The 22086-nt window shown below is 54.6% G+C and overlaps 1 protein-coding gene across 1 annotated transcript in view; it reads right to left on the bottom strand.

Annotated features, from left to right (window-relative positions):
• LOC118018211 (collagen alpha-1(XIII) chain-like) overlaps nucleotides 1–22086 on the bottom strand; it is a 143370-nt gene that overhangs the window by 97656 nt on the left and 23628 nt on the right. The window lies entirely within an intron of this gene.

Genomic DNA, 22086 nt, shown 5'->3' with positions numbered 1-22086 from the left:
GCCCCTGCCTCTCTGCCCCAGCCCCAACCCCAGCCCAGCCTTAGCCAGTGAGAGTCCACCTTGGCTGAGAGCACATTTCACTGCCCAGGAGAAAGATCTGTCCGTTTGGCCCAGCCAAGCCCACTACTCTCCCCAGTCAGTCCACTGGAGTCTCCTAGGATTGAATGGGTGAGACTCTAGGTCATACTCAGTGCCACCCTGGACCTCACCCCCAGCTCACTGTTCCAGCCTGGCGTTCTACGGAGCTGCAGAGCCGGTGCCCACACCCAGGGCCAGGGCCTTCCTGGGGCCATATGGGCCAGCCTCCTCACCCAGCAGAGTCCTAGCCAGCCCAGGGTCAACAGTTACTTCTGGAGGCCTCGCCCTTGGTGTCTGACACTGTCCAAAGTTGCCGCTGCGGTTACAGAGCTGAAAAAGAGAGTGAGTCCTGGCATGTGACGCTAGGCAAGTCAACCTCTGAGCCTTAGTGTCCTCATCTGTAAAATGGGCACGAAGCAGCACCTACCTCATGGGGGCGTGGTGAGAATTCCATGGGACAATGTATGTGAGGTGTTCAAACTCGTAGCCAACACGCAGTACGTCCATGTACATTATTACGTTTTACATTGTTACTATTCTTTCTAGTTGCAAGCAACAAACATTAAACAGAAATAATTAAGTGAGAAAATTCAGGCATTGGTAACTGCTATGAAGAAGTATATGGTAATGCACTGGATGGGCCTGGGACTGGGGAAAAAGCTTTAGCCTCAGTGGTAGAGAAAAGCTTTTCTGAGGAAGTTATTGGAATTGAAACTTAACAAATGAGAAGGAGCCAGTGTGCGAGGATCCAAGGGCTAATCATTCCACACAAACTATGACAAGTGTAAAGGCCCTGAGGTAGGAACGATCCTGGGTCTCTGGGAAATAGAGAAAAAGGCCTAAGTGGCTGGAACTGTGATGTCTCATATGGTAGCCAGAAGCTACCTGGGGCCATTTATGTTAAAATTAAATAAAATTAGAATTCAGTTCCTCAGTCTCACTAACCCCACTTCAAGTATTGAATAGCCACATGTGACTAACAGTTACTCTATCAGACAGCACAGGTATAAAATATTTTCATCATTGTAGAAAGTTCCATTAAGCAGCACTGCCTTAGAGCTTTGGGAGAAAAGAAGAGATTGACATGAGATTTGGCAGGAAGGCCACGCAGGGACCAGACTTCAGAGGATCTTGGAGGCCAGACTGAGGAGCTTGGTCTCGTCCCCAGTGCACTGGGAGACCTTTGGGGTGTCCAGACTTTGGCTTAGGGGTAGAGGTGGAGCTCCCTCTGATTCTCCCACTTGTCTGAGCCAGAGGAATCCTCAAAAGTCAGAGCCGAAGGGGAACAGATGTGTTCACCGAGTCTGATAAACCTCCCAGTTCTGAAGAGTAAACAAGAATGCCATAGAAACTTCCAGGGACCCGGCACTTGCCCAAGGGATGCGCGGCTCCCCGTTGTGAAGGCCGAGGTGGAGCGTCTGGTCCAGGCTATGTCCTGGCGCCAGTACAAAGGCCCCAGGGGTGGGTGCCGTGCCCCCCGGCTCCCCTTCAGAGGGTGAAGGACAGTCCCCCAGACGCTGAAAGCAGTGCCGTTGTCCTTTGTCTTCAGGAACTGTCTTGGCTGAAGAGCACCACCTTGTCTAAGCCGCCCCGGCGCCTCGGCTCACAGAACAGCCTGTCTGGGGATGCCTGGGTGGCTCAGTCGTTAAGCGTCTGCCTTCGGCTCAGGTCATGATCCTAGGGTCCTGGGATCGAGCCCCACATCGGGCTCCCCGCTCAGCGGGAAGCCTGCTTCTCCCTCTCCCACTCCCCCTGCTTGTGTTCCCTCTCTCGCTGTGCCTCTCTCTGTCAAATAAATAAATAAAATCTTTAAAAAAAAAAAAGAACAGCCTGTCTGTTAGCGCACGGGTGGGAGACAGCCGAGGAACCGGACAGCACGGCAATGTCCAGCACAGCCCTGAGCAGAGGCGGCGTCCTCCTCCAAGCGGGGATGGCCACCGAGAAGTCCCCACAGGGCCCTGTGTTGAGAAATCCTATCTGCCGAGCTCCCCCAGCCATGCAGTTTACACACGTGGGCCCATGTGCCCTCCCCAGGCCTCTCCCTAGGCCTCCAAGAGCGGTGTTGTAATCTGCATCCTGCCGGAAGCAAGGCCCAGGCTTTCGAGAGCCCATGATGAGCCCCATTTCCCCCAGGTCCCAGAGGCCAGAGATGGGATTTGAATTCCCATCTTAGAGATTCCAGAATCCACTCTTTTTGCCTGCCTTGCACCGGACAGCCGAGACTTCCAGAGTTCCACACCCAAGGGTTCGTGCATCGAAGGACGACTCCATGTTAAGGAACACGGACACTTGGATCTCATTTCACCTGTGCTGGAGCCAAGAACCAAAGTGACACCCTCTCCCTCCACCCCCTGCTCACGGAGTGGGTTTGATGGTGTGGCCACAGCTACTGTCTGTCATCTGTCATGGTCTCTACTTTTCCAGGCTCTACAATCACGGCTTTGATGTGCTAACAGCCCCTAATGGAGACAGTGGCTAATAAATCATTCAGTGGAGCCCAGGATGGTCAACCCCGGCTGCTCTCCTGACCTCTGACCTCACTCAGGAGCTGGCTGTGGGACGGGTGCATATCCCAGGCTTGGTGGCAGGACAATTCAGGGAAGCTGCAATCCGCTAGGCAGCCCACAGTGGGCAAGGCCTGGAAGGAGGCCAGGAACATTGTGACTTCAGCAGATGGGAAAAAACACCCATAAAAGAGTCACTTGGGGATGACAGTGGCGACCTGCCCTGGGGACAAGATGAGGCAGCCTGGGAAGATGTCAGGAGATACTCTCCTTGTTGCCAGCCCCTGAACACGACACAAGACAATACAAGGCTACACAAGGCTTCTGAGAAACCAGTTCCCCTATGCGACTAGGGCCAGAAAGTCCTCCGAATGGGGGCCCGGCGTGGGGGAGGCTGAGGCCAGGATCAAACGGAGATGTGAAAAAAAAGAAAGAAAGAAAAAACAGCCTCTCCTCTTATTATCAAGAAATAAGAATAGAAAGCTGCTAGCATGAGGGAGTAATCCCACAGCCCTTCCCCAAGAGCAGAGCAGAGGGCTGACCTGGCCGCTGAGTCTGGTCTCCACCATGGGCCTCCATGGCGGGGTGGAGGGACAGGACGAGGGCCCGGCTAGGGCACCAGGGCATCTCTGCCAGCCTCCAGCTGTCCTCCTGGAGGAAGAGGGAAAGGGATTCCAGCGGAGGGAAGCTCTTATCTTGTCTCTGGGGGGACCAGAGAATGGGGCTGAGGCCTGGAAATGACCTTCCTTTGGTTTAGGGCCAGAAACCTATTGCTCGAGTCTACGCCATATCACCCTGAACATATGTGATCTTGGAAGCTAAGCAGCGTGCGGCTTTGGTCAGTACCTGCATGCGAGAAACCTATTGCGTGTAAGCATGGTGATTCAAAATGCTTTTACAATTCTAAGACATGTAAAAAAAATGGTTTTGATATTTCTCTTTGTTTTTGGTAGAACTGTTCAGGCAATTGCAGTCCATCTGAGCTGGAGGGGAACATGGAGACAAACTCCCCTCATGGCTCAGGCAGAGAAGGGGCTCAGGGGATCTTGGGCAGCTGGGGACAGTGACAAGAGCAGGAAATCCCATGGGGACAGTGTTGCAGGAGCAAATGTGGGCTGGACGTGGCAGCCCTTGGCTCACAAACGTCCAGACCGCCTGTGACATGGAAGGAGAAGGTGAGCTGTCAGAGGGGGGCGGTCAGGGGCGACAGGGTCCCCTTGCTTATCCTCCCGCTCCCCGAGAGCACCAGCTGTTTCTTCTGGGGGGGGTGGCTTCGTTCTGTTTTCATAAGGGTATGGGGGTCCCTTTCTGGTCCAGTGAAACATCCTGGTCTATACGTCTCCAGAAAGACACAACAGAAGTCTGGGGTGGGGAAGACAGGTGAAGCTGACGCCGTCTGGGAAACACAGAAAGGGTGCGCCTGCGGGCTGACCTCTCTTTCACTGAGCGCAGGTTGCTTTATACTCCCGACATCCTTACAACACCAGATCAGAAGTTTCCTTCGGCTACCTGAGCTGCGCAGCCTAACAGACCTGGTTCAAATCCCAGTGCCTCCTAGTAGCCATAGAGAGGCCAGCAAGTTTCTTTTAATTTCTCTGAGCCTCTGTCTCATTATTTATAAAATGGAACGAAGAGTACCAGCTTGCAAGACTATCGTGACAGCAGGACATAGGGACATAAAGGCCTTGCACTTAATAAACTCCAGCTTTGCTTCTTGCTAGGAAGCCGTCACGTGGGTGGAGGAGGTCCGCCACAGGGTGATGTTAATTTATTTCAGGCACGGTTTGCTCATACTTTGTCACTAGCCTCGGACACTCATGCAGCCACCAGATCCCATCTGCTTGGCAACGTCTCCCCCAGAGCCCCTCATCTCAGCTGGTTCCAGTCGTTCTCCCTCATTGATCTAGAGGGCTTGAGCCAATGACCCTAGAGCTCAACCCACTATAGGACCCAGACCCGGGCAGAGGAAGGAGGCTGACTCTCATTCCTCTGGGTGAGGATCTAGCCTTGTGCAGGGAGAGGGCCCCCCTCCCCACCCTCCGTCTCTCGCAGTGGGCCAGCCCCAGCCCCCTGAGGACCTTGATGGGGAAAAGCTTTCGAACGTTCTTTAAGTTTCTTGGCTGATTTTGTGGGGCCTGCCACATGGCTTTTGTGGGTCACAGACAGGGAGGGTAAAGGGGAATAAGAGCCCCTCCCCCACCTTGGCCAAAGGCCCCTGTCCCTCCCTCGGAGGACTCCGAATCCCTCCCCTGCAAATGCCTGTCCTCCCAGGCTGAGATGCTGCAGACCCAGTGGTTTATACACAGACCCATTATTTATTGAGAGGCTTAGGGCCAGAATGAGATTGTGGCCACATTCTCTTCTGTCCTGGCTCTTCTCACCTGGGTTGTAAGCAGGGAGGGAAGGAGAAAGGGCAGAGAGAGAGAGAGAGAGAGATGAGGGGACGGGAGGGGGGAGGGGCACTCCTATGTTGAGGATGTACTCTGCGCCTGGTCTTGGAGGAGGTGTTCACAGGTGCTTACACTGAACGGGTTGTGGCAGGTCACTAATCCACGTGCACGCGTGAGCAGTGCAGACGTGCTGGGAAATAGGATGGTGTCGTGGTCAACAGCACGGCTCTTGAGTCAGGCTGTGGTCCAAGCATCAGCCTTCACTCTTAAGGGATGACCTTGTATACAGACACATTCCTTCACTTCTCTGAGCCTTCGTTTTGTCATCTGCAAAATGGGTATGAGAATTTCTACTTCCCAGAGGTCTAGAGAAGCTGGAGTCAAGCCCCCAGTATGGTGCATGGCACACTGGAAAGCCTGCAGGAGATGGTGGCTGTCATGGGGAGGACGGGGAGAGGCCAGGAAAGACGGAAGAAAATAGGAGAGGGTAAGGTGAAGTGTCTGAGCACGAGAACTCATCGTCTGTCTCCACCTGCGAGTTGGCCAGCTTCTGTTTTCTAGCAGCATCGTGGGGAGGAGCCCCTAAAGGATGGTGGAAGGCGGAGGAGGAGAGCAGATGACAACTCCCGCTGGGAAGGCCCAGCTGAGAATGATGGAGGGAGATCTAGAGGGTTCTGAGCAGCAGAGCTGCCACGACTACCCCCACCCCAAATTCCTGCACAGCTTGCTCATTGCAGAGGGACCTCAGGGGGTGGGAATTTGGTCCCCCCCACAATCCCCCCCCACCGCCCACCCCGGGGGCGGGGGGCTCCTTGCTGAGAATCAAAAAAGCACCCTGTGTCTTTAAGGAGGCGCCTGTTGGGAGCGCAGGAGGGAGGAAGGTTAAGATGATTAGCTGGTGCTAACAAATTTAGGATGTGGAAGAAGTCTTTTCTTGGCTGTCCATCAAAGGAGGGATTGAATGTCCCTGGGCTTGGAGAGAGCAGAGGATGGGAGGAAAGCGCTGGGGGAGGGGAACAGGAGGGCAGTAAGTGTTTACCAGCTGAGCCTTCCCCCTGGACAGGCCTTCCCGGGCACTGGGGGTGTGTGGGAGCTGGGGAGGCGTGCGGGGACCTTGGCTGTGTGTCCACATGCTGGCCTTCCCATCAGCTTGTCTGTCTGTCGTCGCCCCTCCCCCACTGCCCCAACCCCAGCTCAGGTTATGTCCAAGCAGCTGGGCTGAAAAGTGATCCTGGAGGAAGAAGGCCCTTCCTGTTGATTAGGAACCAGGACGCCTTCCCCCAGGCCCCCTCCAGCCAGACCAGACCCCCTCCTCATCCAGGCTCCCTGTCCTGGGGCCACCCCCAGCCCCTTGTCACCCAGGGCTGGGCCACTCTTCATCTAAGTTCGCCTGTAACCAAGGGAAACTTGCCCGGCCTCCCAGAGAGATCGCAAAGCACTCAGGAAAGCCTTCATAAAAGGTTATTTCCGGCACAGGCTGGAAGGGGGGCCTGGATCCGTGCCACGTCCAGGAATGGTTCATTCAGAACTGCCTGGGCACGGCTCTGTGCCAGGGCTTGTGCCCGACACTGGGAAACGGGATAGCGAGGCCTTGTGTCCGTCCCTGCCTCAGGACCTGCCCCCGGGGACCTCGCCATCCAGCGGGGGTCGGGGGGAAGGAAAGAAGAGCATAAAGAATTCGCTCAAATGAAATGTCTATAGAACAGTGGCTTCCGGAACTCAACAGGAAAAGGAGGGCTGGGAAGGCTTATCCAGATGCAGATTTCTAGGTCACACCCTTGGAGATTCTGAGGCTGTAGGTCTGGTATGGGCCCTGGGCATCTGCATTTTTAAGCAGAGTGGGTGATTCTGCTGCAGGTGGATGTCGGCATTGATTTGGAAGAAGACCAACAAGTAGGGGACCGAGGTAGTGCCAGGAAGGGGTGTAGGGACGGGTGCAGGAGGCAGGAAGAGCTTTCCAGATCTGGTGGCCTGAGCTGATTCCTGCTGGGGAGGGAGGGCAGGCTGAGGGAGAGGAAAGGTGAAGCAGGCTAGCGGGGTGCAGAGGCTGAGGGTGGCATGGCTGGAACACAGGAAAAGACCAGGCTGAGCCAAAAGTGCAATCATGGAAGCACCCCGGGGGACGGGTAATGTCTTCAGCAAAGGAGGTCTTGCTTGGGTTTGCGGTTTGGAGAGACCTTTCTAGTTGCCAAGTCACATGAGTGGAGGGGACCAGAACGGAGGCGAGGGCAGGTATTAGGAGGCCGTGGCAAGAATCTCCATGAGGGCCGATGGTAGGGCGCAGTAAGATGGTGGCAGGAGGTGGGGAGGAGTGGAGAGTCACAGGGAATGCCAAGGAGGCTGAGTCCACAGGACATGGTGCCTGGAGGACGGAGGGGGAGGGCCAGGGAGGAAGCCACAGTGGCTCTTTAGTTTCTAGTCTCGGAGGTGGGCGGAGAGGGCTGCTTCTCCCCGAGGCTGGAGATACAAGAGGGATGCGCTGATTCAGGGGGAAGATGGGGAGTCTTCGGTTTTGGACTCGGTAACTGGGAGCTCCCTGTGGGCCATCTCAGTAGAGATGGACAGTGGGCAGGTAACAGGACAGACAGATCCAGACGAGGGAAGAAAAACAGGCTAAAGATATGGATTTGGGGAGATGGCAGAGCCCACGTATTTGTGGCTTTCAAAGTTTCGACTCACCTAGTATAGGAAGCTCAGTCACGGCAGAAGCAAAAAGCCTCATGAAGCAGTAGCTCCCCAACCAGGCGTGATGCGCTTAATATTTTCTACTTCACTTGTTTCTATTTGATTTCATTTAATTAAAAGCAATGCTGGTCACAGCCCCCTAAATTGATTTTATGCTGATAGGCGGGGACCCGCAATTTGAGAAACACTGATGTCCGTGGAAACGGGAGTCACTGGAGTGGACGAGGTCACTAGGCGGGAGGGTTTGGGGGCCAGGGTGGGCTCAAGGGGCCCCAACACTGCAAGGAGATGAGGAGGCAGCAAAGGTGACCGAGAAGGGAGGCGCGAGCAAACCGAGGAGAAACAGGCTCCCGGAAGAGAGGAGAACATTTTGAGAAGAAAGGAGGCAGCAGAGAGACGTCACAGAGCATGAAGTTTGAAGAGCATGTGGGACCCAGCAGGACACGGCCGAGGGGAGCCCCAAACCCCGGCCTTGGCCCAGACTCAGGGAAGGGCAGCACAGGTCGAGGCCTCAGGGGCATGCTGGGCATGCTACAGGTAGGGAAACCGAGGCCTGAGGGGACCTGGGACTCTCTCTTCTCCCTCTCTTTGTTCTTCAGCTCCTGGCCTGTTACCCCATCTCTACTGAGTGCATGTGGCCCCTTGGGGTCTCAGGAGAGATGTGTGTTCTCATCCTTGCTTGTGCTCGAGGCCTGCTTGCAGCTGAGTAGGACATGTGTGCTGAGGACCAAGAACCTTTGTCCCCTCAGCTGCGCTCTTATCATGTGCTGAGGGCCTACTATGTGCCAGACCCCGTGCCAGGCCCAGAAACTCGGGGGACCTAAACTAATCGGGGTGTGGGTTCGAGACAGCTCGCCTTGCATGGGACATGTCATCTAAGGCCTGAGGAGTGAGTAGGAGCGAGCTCAGCCATGACACAGAACAGACAGTATCAGGAGCCTAGGGAGGTCTACCAGGCACATCCCACGGATCCTCTAGGACTGAGCAGTTCTGGGGTACAGAAATCAGGGACTATGTCCTGGGATCTGAATATTGGAAAAGTATGGGGATCTGGAGACTGGAGGTGCTCGGTGGCCCAGGGACTGCCAGAGCCCCAAAGACCTGGCCAATGGCCCCTTCTGCATCAGCGACTTCCTTTGCAACTCAGGCCCAGACTGCCCCTCCCGTGACTTCTCCATCTTCCCTGCTGCCCGACACCACTGGATACAGGGTTATGGGAACATTACCCTTCCGTAACGTTCACTCTGTGTCTGCTCCCATGCTAGGCATGCCACATGCATTAACCCGCTCAATCCGCACAACAACCCACTGGGGTGGCTACTATTATTTCCCTGTTTTACAGATGAGGACCGAAGCACCAGGTTCAGACCACCTTGTATTTGCGACGGGACCGATCTCGACAGCAGGATGTTCTCAGCTCCCTTCGTGAGGTATTGCCCCTGTGTATTTGTGGGCATCTCTCCTGGACGTTGAGCACCGTGTCTTGTTTAAGTTTGGGACTTATCACAGGCCTACCACAGTGCCTGGCCCAGAGCAGACGATCGACACATTTTCCCTGACAGGTAAATGCAGGTCTATGGATGCCTAGGTCCAGCACGTTCTTTTTGGCCGGCGGCACCTCTCCCGGTGGCTGCAGCAGGATGCTGAGAGTGAACGTGGAAGTGAGCGCCCTGCCATCAACCTCCTCACCGTCCTCACCATCCCAGTAAACATGACTTGAGCGCTAACTATATGCTCGGTGCCGTGCGGCTGGCTGTGCATTTGTTGGCTCATCTAATCGTGTCACGATCCACAGAGCGAGCCTTCTCGTTGTCTGTACAGATCAAAGCTGTCCAATAGAACATTTTGCAGTAATGGAATGTTCTACATCTGTGCTCATCCCATACAATTTCCACGAGCCACATGAGTACCTGAAATATGGCGGGTGTGACCCAGGAACTAAAATTTCAATTTTATTTAATTTTAATTAATTTAAATATAGACTCCTATGTAGCTAGTGGCAGTCCTAATGGACATGGCCGTGTGGACGAAGGAAGATCCAAGAGGTTAGGTAATTTGTCCAAGAGCCCGCATCTGGTAAATGGTAAAGGTGAGGACTCATGGCCAGGGGGGTCGGGCCCTGACCCCCAGACTTGGGCCCCCCACCCCCAGGCTGTAACTCCATCTTCTTGCCTTGCCCCTAGATTGTGGGTGCAGTGGGGAGGAGTTAACATCATCATACCAGTTCCAGTGCAGGCGGGTGACCTCCGCAGCCCCCGGGTGAATCCCGGGACACTTTGTGTAGTGTGCCCGAACTATGTGAGACTCAGGACCTCCCTGGGTCCCCTTCCTGCTCTGACAGTGGGCACAGGAGGAGATGATCCCACATCCTCCCGCACAGACATCCCACAAACCAGTTTTTTTGCAAGAGGACTTTGGCCACAGGCTCTGAAGCTGGGGAACATAAAGAGTTTACTCTCACCGCATGGGGGTCAGCATCTGGGCGCCCACAGCCTGTGCTGGCTCCTAGAAACAAGGGTGTAGAGAAGACTACGGCATCATTGAAAGCCAGGGTTTGGGCTGGGGATAATGTTAGTGCCCCGTGAGCCTGGTCAGATGAATGCTGCGGGGGGGCGGGATACAGTCCTTAGAGATGCCATGACCTGGGGGGGAGCGGAGGGCTACAGAATATGAACATCACATGGCGGCTGGGTATGAGGACACCTGGTTCTCGTCCCTGCTCTGCACAGAAGCCAGGGAGCTTTTCGTGACACCAACCGGTTCTGCTCACTACACTTCAGTGGTTCCCTGTTGCTCTTAACATAAAGACCAAAACCTTAACATGGCCTGCAAAGCCCCGTACACTCCAGCTACTTGCTGGCCTTCCGAACCTGTCTCATACCACTCTGTCTGCAAATTCCCTGCTCTGGCCACCCTGCTCTTCCTTCCTTCTATTCCTCATTCTTGCCATATTCCTTCTCACCCCAGGGCCCTTGCACAAGCGGTTCCTCTTTGCCTGGTCAATTTCTACTGTGGGTTTTTTTTTTTTTTTAAGATTATATTTATTTATTTGAGAGAGAGAGATAACAAGAGAGAGCAGAGAAGGAGGGAGGGGCATAGAGAGAAACAGGCTCCTTGCTGAGCAGGGAGCCCGACTCGAGACTCAATCCCAGGACCCTGGGATCATGACCTGAGCTGAAAGTGGATGCTTAACTGACTGAGCCACCTGGAGCCCTCAATTTCTACTACTTAAGGATCACTGCCTCAAGGGAGCCTTCCTAGACCTCCCTGACCTTAAGGACTTTTTCTAGTTTTTCATGAAACCCTGTATGTCCCTTTGGTGTGGCTGGTTACCATTGCAATTTTACATTTGCTGGTGCAACTGATGGAAGTTGCCTCCCCCACTAAACCAGAAGTTCTGTAAGGTCAGGCAGGGGTTATAGTTTGCTCACCCTTGGGTCCCCAGCACCTAGCAAAGACCTGGCATGGGGTGAGTGCTCAAAAGCAAGAGTTGAACACATGAATGCATGCATGGATGAAAGGATGCTATTGTGATTTTGTGCAAGGCAAATCTGTTCTTTGGGCCTGATACCTTAAGTGATGACTTGTGGAGAATCTTCTCCATGCCAGATGCTGGGAAGGGCACAGACTGACTGTCTAGAGAGGAGACAGACATGCAAACAGCCGTGATGACACAGCAGGGTAAGGTTTTGCTCAGAAGACCCGCAAGCATTTAACAGAGGCATTTGGTGGGGGCGAGCCTGGGAATCGGGGAGGGTGTCCCTAGATAAGTTTCTGTGGGAGGACCCGCTGACCAAGGGCAAAGCAGGGGCAAAGGCCTGGCAGGGAGAGAGCCCAAGGAAGGCTGAGCAGCAGCGAGCCCACAAGGTGGACGGGGGGCCGGGGGAGAGAAGGGGCCAGACGGCCGAGTGAGACTTTGTTGTGAAGGCACTGATACCACTGTGGGATTTCAGGCAGAGGGGTGACAGAGGAGTGCCCTGCGTCAAAGGAGAGGACTGAGTGGGCAGTTTAGGGGCCCTCCAGCTCTGGCGCCCAGGGATAGGAGGCCCATGGGGCTAGGTTGAGGGGGTTCTGGAGTCCACTGCCAGCAGAAGCCTCTGGGGACTGGTTTCCTCTCTGACGTCAACGTAAAGGTCACACAGATCCCAGGTCTCTTCTCAGGAGCCACTTAGGGCTCCGTTTTGTCTTTTTACCCAGATCCCTTTGGGATCCTGTGACATTCCCAGCCTGGACCAACTCGTGGGGTAACCAGTCCCCTGAGCTCCCGAGTCACTATGAGAAGCAGGACTTCCTTTAATTTGTCCTAAACTTACATAGCTCAAGTTTCAAAGGGGGGCCCATGATCCTAGTATTTCGGGAGTCAGTGGGGAAGGAAATGCAGGAAGGGGAACTCGGGACATCTTTGACTCCAGGGCCCTCTGCATCTCATCAGCCAACACGCTATACTCCCACAGCCGTTAGGACGGGCCGCCCATCTCTTCCTGCCCCCCAAGCCCAGGCCCTCTCTGCGGGGTCTAAGCCGGGCAAGCCTGATGAAGCAGAGGTGAAACCAGGCCGTTCAGCTGACTTCTCCCTCTAGCACACGGACACCACTGCCGGGGGGCGTGTCAGTTACAGGGCCCCCAAGCAACCAGACTCCTTCAATGCCACCGACTGTCCTGTCCGTCCAGCCCGTTCTTCCAGTCCTTTCCCATCCCTCCTGGACAGCGGCCCCCACCCCCGGCACCTCGGGCTGCAGCCCCTCTTCATTGCCCTTCACACTGCAGCTGCACGCTTCCCTCTCCCACCCCCACAGGCAGCCCGTCAGCAAGGCGGGCCAGCATCATCTCCAAAACATCTCCTTTGTCACCGTCGCCTCTCACCTGGGCACCCACAACGGGCTCTCCTCTCCCTGCTTTTCCACCTCTGTAATCCATTCTCCATGCAGGCCAAGAGGAAGGTAAAATGTAAACCTGAGTGTGTGGCTCCCCTTCTTAAAACCCTTGGCTCACTGAGGGTGAAATTTACAAAGCCAGCGCCAGAGGTGTGCAAGGTGCCACAGGGCTGGCCCCACGACCCCTCTGAGCTCCCCGTTTTCTCTCTCTTTCCTTCATCCCGTCAGGCCACTCTGACCTTTTTCTTCTTTAGACACTTCAAGCTCATTTCCACCTCAGGGCCTTTGCACACACTGCTCCTGCTCAGAACGCTCACTCCCCAGCCTCTGATTTAACTATTTAATTCATTTATTCAATCGGCACTTTTATTGTGCTTTATTCTATGCCAAGCTTACTCTCAGCATGTTTTGAGTTCGGATTCATTTGTTAACTCTTCACATGGCTAGTTCCCTCTTGTCAGGTCAAATGCGCCCTTCTCTTGGGGGCCTTCCCTGATCACCATCAAACACAGATATGCTGCTCCCCACCAATCCGACCCTATAGAAAGTATGTCTTGATTCACTTTCATCATAACAATCAATGGTATTTTCTTATTTATTTCCTTACGTGCTTACTGGCTATCTCTTCCACCAGACTGGAAGCTCCAGGAGGGCCGACCTGTCTGTCAGACTGATCCGTATATCCCTGGACCCTAGCACCATGTCTGCCCATGAGAAGGAATGAATGAAGGGGTCACCTCTCCCCAAGAAGCTTCTAAGGCCACCATGCATTCTAAACCCCACATCTGGCATGTACAAACTACAGGATCTAGGTGGGCTATGTTTCCTGTGGACACTGCTTGGAGACCCAGTGAGGGGAATGGCTTCTAGAAGGAGGGGGTCAGGTCTTATCCACCTTCATATAAATATGAAAACAACAACTGGCAGGTTCAGAGCAAATAGCAATCCACTGTAGAGCTTTCAAAGGACCTGCCCAGATATGAACCCAGCTACTCAGTGAGGCTGTCATAGCCCCATTTGACAGATGCAAGAGCTGAGGCCCAGAGAGTCAGGGCCACGCGGTGTGCACAGAAGCCAAGACTTGCCCCCATCTCCCAGCGCCGATCTCAAGTCTTTACAAAGGGCTGGGTCCGCCTGAGCACGGGTGCTCTGGATACAGCATGGGGCTCAGTGGAGATATTCATGTTTGCTGCAGCTGCCAGGCAGCCTAGAGAGGCTCCTGCTCACAGCCCGCGGGAAGGGCTGGTCCCCAGGGCACTTGGGAAGAGAGGCAATGTGAGCAGTTAAAAGGGTGCTGGGCTGGGGTTCAGGAGAGCAGGGTCACCGCAGCTCAATACCATTGATTAGGCACCTTCCCTGTGCCGGGCACTGTACCAAGTGCTTTACACACATTTCCTTAATGCCCACAACAGTGCAGTGCAATCGTCATTGCCCCCATTTTGCAGATGAAAAGGCTGAGGCTCGGAGAGCTTAAGTCACTTTCCCGTTGTAACACAGATGGATCCCGGAACTCAGCCAGCAGACAGTCATGCCACTGGTTAGTCAGGGTGCTTCCAGAAGTGGCTGGGTGACCCTGAAAGAGCCTCTTGTCCTCTCTGGGTTTTAGAGCCTACCTGTAAAGCCCCGGCTCATACAAGATCTTGTCTAGGCCTGTCCGACTTTAACACGAGTCAAGGAGCGATGAGACAGGATGTGTGGCCACTGGTGTTTCCTGTGGCCCCTGCAACCTGAGGAAGGGCCTGCCTGTTTGTCTTGGGGCAGGGGCAGACTGTGCTCTGCCCAGGGCACCATGGATGGAGCGTCCAGGGACAGTTCATCCCCAGGGCCCCAGCCTCCTGTGCTGGCTGGATGACAGAGACCAGGGGTACACAGGAGTGGAGGAGAGCTGGGAGACCTTGGAGCTACCAAGAAAGTGACTCATCATATCCACCGGGGTGGGGTGGGGGGAGTTAAGGTGGGCAAATGCTATAAAGAATATACACCCCATTGCAGAGCCGCTGAAATGAACATCAGAAATGGGATCCCAGCCTGCGCTGCCTTTGGATAATAAAATCTGGTACCTTCTCTGTATGTCTCTTCCTCCCTCCCTCCCTCCTTCCTTTCATGAATTTTTGAGCCTGTTGTTCTATAGAAACATGATTGCATGGCCTCGAGTGTCCACCCCTCAAGGGGGATGGGCATGGAGGACGGAGAGCTTAGTGCCAAGGCCAATTCCTAACTTTTGTGGGATCTGTTACCCTTGCAGAAGCCAATAGAAGGGTGAGTGAGCAAGCGCCCCAGGGAGAGCAGAGGAGGTTGGACCTGACTTCATTCCTAGAAATAGTTGTGCGGTGGGTGGTGGCTTTAAGGGCCCATCGGTTTTAGGGATGTGGCAGTGTGTTTTGTTCTGTCAGGAAGAACAGGCTGTCTGCTGGCATCCGGAACCAGACACCCAGCTTGGCTGGAGCTCTTGGCCTCGGGAGGCGGCAAGGCCCCGTGGCGCTGGCTAACACTGGTCATGGGCTGTTCTATATCCCTCTGTCTTGCCTTCATTTCCGTAAAACGCCCGCCTCCCTGTGACCCCAGCAGTTGCTCTGGGGACCGTCTGGGGGACAGGATGTGGTGGGGGGATGAGTCCAGCAGGAATGGAGAATACCTCCAGTCCCCATGTGGCTGTGCAGGTTAGGGCAAGCTCCCGTCGCCCTCTGGGGGCCTGCTTTTCTCCAACTGCAAGATGAACAAGTGGACACCAGCGGGTTTTACATCCCGAAGGGGCGCATGCGTCCCATGTACAGCTGCCCCATCCACACCAAAGGGATGGCAGAGGTCACCTCGGGTGGAACGGGGCACCGGCAGGACTGGCAGGGCAGACGCTCCTGCTCCATACCTGGTCGGAAGGCTTGCTTGGATGCACGATTAGGCCAATCCCACCCCCAGAGTAAAGGCTCCTAACTCGTGGCTTGCTCCTCTTATTTCTCCCTCAGCTAAGTTGGGGAGCACGTTGGCAGATGCCAATATTATAACTCTACGTGTTGGGAGCTGTATTCTTCTAGAGTTGAACAGACCTTCCAAAGTCAAGTTCTCTCTCATGGTAGATGGAGGAGGCACAAAGGGCTGAAGTGGAGACAGGAAATGAATGATCTCTACCTACAAAAAATTAGGCACAGTGGGCATCACGGGCACACCCAACCTCGATTAAGCAGAAAGGAAACTCGATTATCCAGAACATGGCCCTTTTAGGAGATAAGGGCACGTAACTTCAAAATAATGACATAACAGCGATGAAAGAAAGATCTCCATGGACTTGCAGTGCCACGCCTTGGTCAGTGCACATTTAGCCCCGCGAATCGTCTACCCCTTTCTCACCCCCATCCCTTAAGGTAAAAACAGAGCATCGCATGCTGGTCGTTGCCTCTGAGTGCCGATCAGCAAAGAACAGAGCCCGGGGTGAAGTTGTCAAGTGTCTGGAACTCTGAGAATGCAGGACCCGTGGGCCGGAACCTGCGTCAGCTGTGATTAATGGGTAAGGCCGCCATGTTCAGACTCACGAGCACCGTGAAGGAACCGAAATTCTTCATTTCAGAAGGACTGGCACCAGGTTCTAGGCCTAAAGGGCAATGAGGGAGGCAATTTTGGCTGCCAAAGCCCCCCAGCCCCGGGCGCCCCAGAGCCTGGGGACACAGATGGGCCAGCCCGCTGTGCAAACGCGCAGGCAGGTCTGGGGACACACGGCCACTCTGCCCTGTCCACGCGGCTGCCCCGTCCACGCGGCTCCCAGGACGTCTGGGGCCTGCCCCGCCCTCCCTGCCGGCTTGTCATGGTGAGCTGGCTACGCTGTGACAGCTCACATAACTATGCGGAGAGCCAGCGTCCACTTATATACCCGTCACCTGCTGGGCATTTTCCTGGGGCTCCACGCCAGGCCGGCTCATCGCATTTCCTCCCCACTTGGGCGGGTTGAAGTGGCGGGCGGGCTCTGCTGGAGCCCTCTGCCCAGGCTCGACCCCCATCCCCGCCTCCAGGGGCCTCCCCAGGGCCTCCACTGGGGGGAGGAGTCGGCCCAGGGCCCTCCTCCCACCCCCCCACCCCCCGCGCCTTCAGCCGCGCCCCCGCACCCTGGGGACACTCCCACAGTGGCCGGCCGGCCCTGCCACACACAGACAGATGGGCAGAGGCTGGAGGGGTGGCAAGTCCGAAAGCAAGTCTGTGAAGTGCGCTGGAAAGAATGGCAGGCAGGCCCACAGCCAGCCCTGCTGCCACTCAACTTCTGTAGGGTCTGACCCTTTTGGAATCCTCTCTTCCTTTCTTTGTCTGCCCTGCCCCACCCCTCCCACCCACTACCCCCAACCCCGGCCTCTGCCACCCCCCTGCATGCCCAGCCAGCTCCCCTCTGCGCTGGGGGCCTCTCCTGCTTCTCACCCAGGAGCTGAGTCCTGGGGTCCTGGTGCCTTATGGAAAAAGGCCAGCTGTGCAGGCCACCCCAGGACTGCCGCTGGGCGGCTCGCGCAGCACGCCCCCGCCCCACCTGCGGGCCTGCCCCGTCTGCGCCCTGGGTCTCTGCAGCCTCTGCTGCATGTGCATCCCTTCAGCCAGACTGTGAGCTCCTCTTAGTCTCCTGAGGACGGGCCAGGGCACAGAGCCAGCGCTCCAGGCCTGTTTGTCGAGTGAGTGACGGAAAGACACGGAGACAGAGAGGCAGAGAGAGGGAAAGCAGGTCTGCCTTGACTTCTGGTTCCCTCTGCGCGACATCACTGTAGCTCCAGCACATACCAGCTCTGGGGTCCTGGCCACGTTACACACCTCTTTGGGCCTCGGTCCTTCTCCCATGTGAAACGAAGATAACCATAGTATCTGCGGTATAGAGTACGTATGAGGCTTCCAGGAGGTAATGTGATACGGTGCTGAGAACGGCGCCTGGCACAGATACGCTTTGTTGCCACTATTAATGAACGTCCTCCAGCCTCATCTGGCAGCGCCTCCCTGGACGAGCATTCTGGCCATTGCCAAGTCCTCGCTTGCTTGCCGTGGCCCAGGGCAGTGCTCAGCCGGCTGCAGGACGGACCCTGGGGGACGTGCATCAGAAGCACGCATCTTCAGATGTTTTGGACTTGGTTTTCAGTCCCAGCCCTGCCACTGTCTGACCCTGTATCCTGGATGGGAGCACGCTGAGCTTCAGGGTCCCCATCTGGAAAACGTGGTCACGGAAGTCTTCACCTCAGAGAGATGTGGGGAGGAGGACGTGAGGTGTGCAAGGCACAACGTGGGCAATCATGCTGGCTGGATCGGAGACCATCCAGGCTGCCCTGATGGCGGGACAGGACCCCACCAGGGAGTCTCTGAGGTGGGAGGCTGGCTGGGTTGTGACGAGGCATGGGGGCAGCCCGTGACGGAGTGGGCGGCCGGGAAGCTCCAGGAGGAGGAAGTGAGGGCTGCATCCGTGTGCCCAGCATATCCCACCTTCCAGTCCCTTATAAGGGCCACAGGCCCTTGCTGTTGACTGCCCCTCTTCTGTAAAGCGGCACTGATATTCTTCCAGCGACACTATGGTAGAGCCGTATGGGGCAGAGTGGGCGGAGGCTAGACCTGGGGACCCTCCATGGAGTCTGGGCCCGGGAGCCCCTCCGCCCTCGGCAGCTTGGCACAAGGCCCTAGCTCCACGGCACACATGGGGCTGGAGCTGGCGTGGGAGGAGTGACTCTCCAGCAAAACGTGCCCCTGCCCTCTCTGCGCCCTGAGCAGGGACCTCTGCAGCCAGCCAGATGAAGGCCTTTCTTCTCTAAGGCCAAAGGATCAGAACTTTCCTACTCCACTGTCCCCGGGACAAGCCCTCCCAGGGCCCTTAGCACTTCCACAGGGACATCCTGCCTTCCCACCCAGCCCACCCCAGATACTCCAGAATAGAGCTCTGCACCCTTCCTCTCTATCCGACAGCCCTCAGCTCTCTCCTTGTGGGCAAAGGCACTAGCCTTCGAAGCCTTGGGCTCAAGTCCTGGCTCCGTCTCCCAGCCACCACCCCTGTGTGATCCGTAGACATTGGAGTCTCAGTGGCCTCAGCTTTGACCTGGGGAGAACCACAGCCCCACATTGCAGACTGTTTGTAAGCTATACTGTGTTGCAGGCATGAGGTAGGATGTTCTCTCTTAATGTAAATACCAGCGTGGTCATTACCTGAGCTCACAGGCTTGTCATTGCCTTGCGCTGTCCCTTGCCCACATGTAACAAATGGCCAACACTTGCCCATTTTCCTTCTGTGATTTTTACCACTCCCCTTGGCCCCTTCCACATGCTACTCCACGTCTTCTCTTAGTGGGGCCATGCAGCCTCTTCCTGGCTCCTTCCTTGGCTCTAACTCGTCCTCAGCTGCAGCTTCTCACAGCTGGGTCATGTTCTATCCTTTCCTAGAAACCCTCACGGCCTCTTCAGGGTGATGTCCAACCCCCTCCATGGCTACCTCTCCCACCCCAACTTTTCTTTCCAGCCTTATCTCTTACTCTATCCTTCTGTGGGAGCTTGCTACAGTCATTCTGGATCATTCCTCCATTCCCAGAGTGGGGAGGGAGTGAAAAAGCCTGGTCCTTAGGTCTCTACACTTTCACTACACTGTTCCCTTAGCTCACAATGTCTTTATATGAGTTTTTATTTACTGACGATTTACTTGTCTTTCAAGGCTTGCTTTAAATGACCCTTCTTCCACGAAGCCTTTCTAGATCCCTCCCTTTAAAAGTGATTGGTCCTTCTCTTGCATTCTCCAACCCTGTTTAGCATTTACCTAACCCTGGACAGGAGGGACTATGATTTACCTGGTATCCCCAGGGCACTGAGCAGCTGCTAGCCCTCTGTGGGTCAAGGTCACTTGCTGATGTAGCCCATGAGCAGCCCAGAGCTGTAAAGAATATATAGTTTGTCCGCTGGGGTGTGGCCTACCTCTGTGGGGTTGGGGTTAGGAGGTGGAAGGTGGGGGTTCACTTAATTCCTCTGGGCACAGTGTCTGCCCTCACAGGGCAGGTTGTAAGGGAAAGACTCTGACAGCTGAACGTCTGCTACAAACATGTGTGATCATCACAGGCTTGGATGGCTCTCTGGGACCTCAGGCAGTATGGTCTCTTCTTTCTCCTGGTCTCCTCTGCTGGCCTCTCTGACACAGGCAGGTGGACAGACAGAGAGAAATGGACACACACCGGGTGCTGCTGTCTACCTGTGAGCTCCACCCCCACCCCCCGCCCTCCCGCCAGACAGCCATCCCGGATTCTTTGGAGTTTCTGCAAAATTCCAGAGTCACCCACACCCCATGCAGCAGCTGCTGCAAACGTGGCTCGTTTCTCTCTCAGGACGCAGAGCGAAGCTGACAGCCTGCCTCCATATGGGTAAGGAGCGTGAACACGACCCTTCAGAAAAGTCCCACTGCCCAGTGGTTCCTGCTCCAGGCTGTGGCTGGACACAGGGAGGGTGAGTCTCTTCATAAACCCCAACTGCAAGGTCCTTGACCCACGGTATCAGCGGTGATCTCAAACACCCCATCCAAGGAGCCAACCATCACCCTACTTGTGACTACCCCTCCCTCTGCCACAGTCCATGGCTCTCTGTGTCCCCCAGCACTCACACAGCCTACATCCCGCTAAGTAATTGCATTGTGGGCAAGCACAGTGTAGGACTCCATAGTTGACCGAGCGCTCTTGCAGTAACCCTGTGAGATCATTATTTATATGTAAGAGATTAGCTAATGGAAACTCAAAGGGGTTAGTGGCTTTTCCAATGCTGAAGAGCTAGGCACAGAGAGGGGTTCACACGGGGGGCTCCTGCCCCATGGAAAAGGCCACCATAGCCAATTAGTCACAGAGTCCAGCCCGAAGGGCTCCTCCCACTTCCTCTGATCCAACAACATCCTCTATTCAGCCTTATAATTAAATAATGTTTTATCTTGAAATATTTCAGACATTCAATGAGCAATAAACATAATATAATGTATTATTGGGCAATAAAAAGGAATGAAGGATTGTTACATGTTACAGCATGGATGAACCTTGAAAACGTGACACTAAATCCATAGAACTAGGAAGTAGATTAGTAGGGGTGTGGGGGTGACAGCTAAAGGGTCCAGGGTTTCTTCTGGGAGGTGATGGAATGTTCTAAACTTGATTATGGTGATGGTTGCACGGCTCTGTGAACAGACCAGAAACCATCATATTGTACACTTTAAATGGATAATATAATGCAAATTATATCTCAATGAAGTTGTTACCAAGAAATAGCATGAACCTGGCATAGCCTCCATCCAGCTTAAATGTTACCAATATAGGGGCGCCTGGGTGGCTCAGTCAGTTAAGCATCCGACTCTTGATTTCAGCTTGGTGGTGATCTCTGGGTCCTGAGATGGAGCCCAGTGTTGGGCGTGCTCCGCACTCAGTAGAGAGTCTGCTTGAGATTCTTTCTCCCCGTCCCTCTGCCTCCCCCTCCCTTTGCCCCTCCCCCACTCATACTTGCTCTATAAATAAATAAATAAATAAATAAATAAATAAAATCTTTTAAAAGAAATAAAAAAGAGTTACCAATATAGCCAAACCCTCAGCAACCCCAGCCCCACCTCGTCGCTCCCCCCCCCCCCCCCAGAATGTAATGCTTATCACTCCGGTGCATTTCTTTTCTTTCTTTTTTTTTTTTTAATTTTATTTATTTATTTGAGAGAGAGAGAATGAGAGACAAAGAGCAGGAGAGGGTGAGGGTCAGAGGGAGAAGCAGACTCCCTGCTGAGCAGGGAGCCCGATGCAGGACTCGATCCCGGGACTCCAGGATCATGACCTGAGCCGAAGGCAGTCGCTTAACCAACTGAGCCACCCAGGCACCCAACTCCAGTGCATTTCTCTATACACTTATTGCTTAGGCAAATATTCCCTGAATAATGTGTCTTGTTGTTTTGTGTTTTTAAACTTTATATAAATGAATTATATTGTACATATTCTCTTGTAATTTGCTTTTTTTCCCCTCGCTAGGATGAGATTCACCCCTGGTATTGCTTGGCCTTGAGGTCAAGTTCATCCACGCTCCCTGTGTATGGTATTTCGTTGGTGAAAGTACCACAGTTTTACATCCTACAGTGTGTGTCTCCACTCTGCTTCTGACAAATATTTAGGTTTTCTTTTCCCTTTCCCCGCAGTGCACAACGGGGCCACAGGGAACACCCTGTCCTCCCTTATGCACGAGTGAGTGTTTCTCAGGAGGGGCGGCTCTGTGGGGGCCATCACACACTTTGTCAAATAGTGTCCCATTATTTCCTCACACGTAAGGAAACTGAGGCCCAGAGAGAGGAAGTAACCTGCTCAGAGTCCCTCAGGGTCTGGGACGGATGCCCAGCCCAAGGCTCTTCTAGGCACAGCACACTGCCTTTCCAGAACCCTCCATTTCCTTATTTTTATTTCGCTGCAAATCCCAGCGACCACCCAGCGGGCCTTATCAGAGCCGATCTAGGAGAAACACATTATCAGTGCTGTCCAGGAGGGCTGGGGATCTGGCAGTGCTTTCGGGAGGAAACAGGGAAGAGATGAACTTTGGAGAATGCCCCAGGCAGCTCCGAAGTGCTGAG

Source organism: Mirounga leonina, unplaced genomic scaffold (assembly GCF_011800145.1).
Source record: "Mirounga leonina isolate KUSES-001 unplaced genomic scaffold, KU_Mleo_1.0 Mir_106, whole genome shotgun sequence".
Lineage (NCBI taxonomy): Eukaryota > Metazoa > Chordata > Mammalia > Carnivora > Phocidae > Mirounga > Mirounga leonina.
The sequence above is the reverse complement of the archived record's forward strand: the minus strand, read 5'-3'. Positions and strand labels throughout refer to the sequence as shown.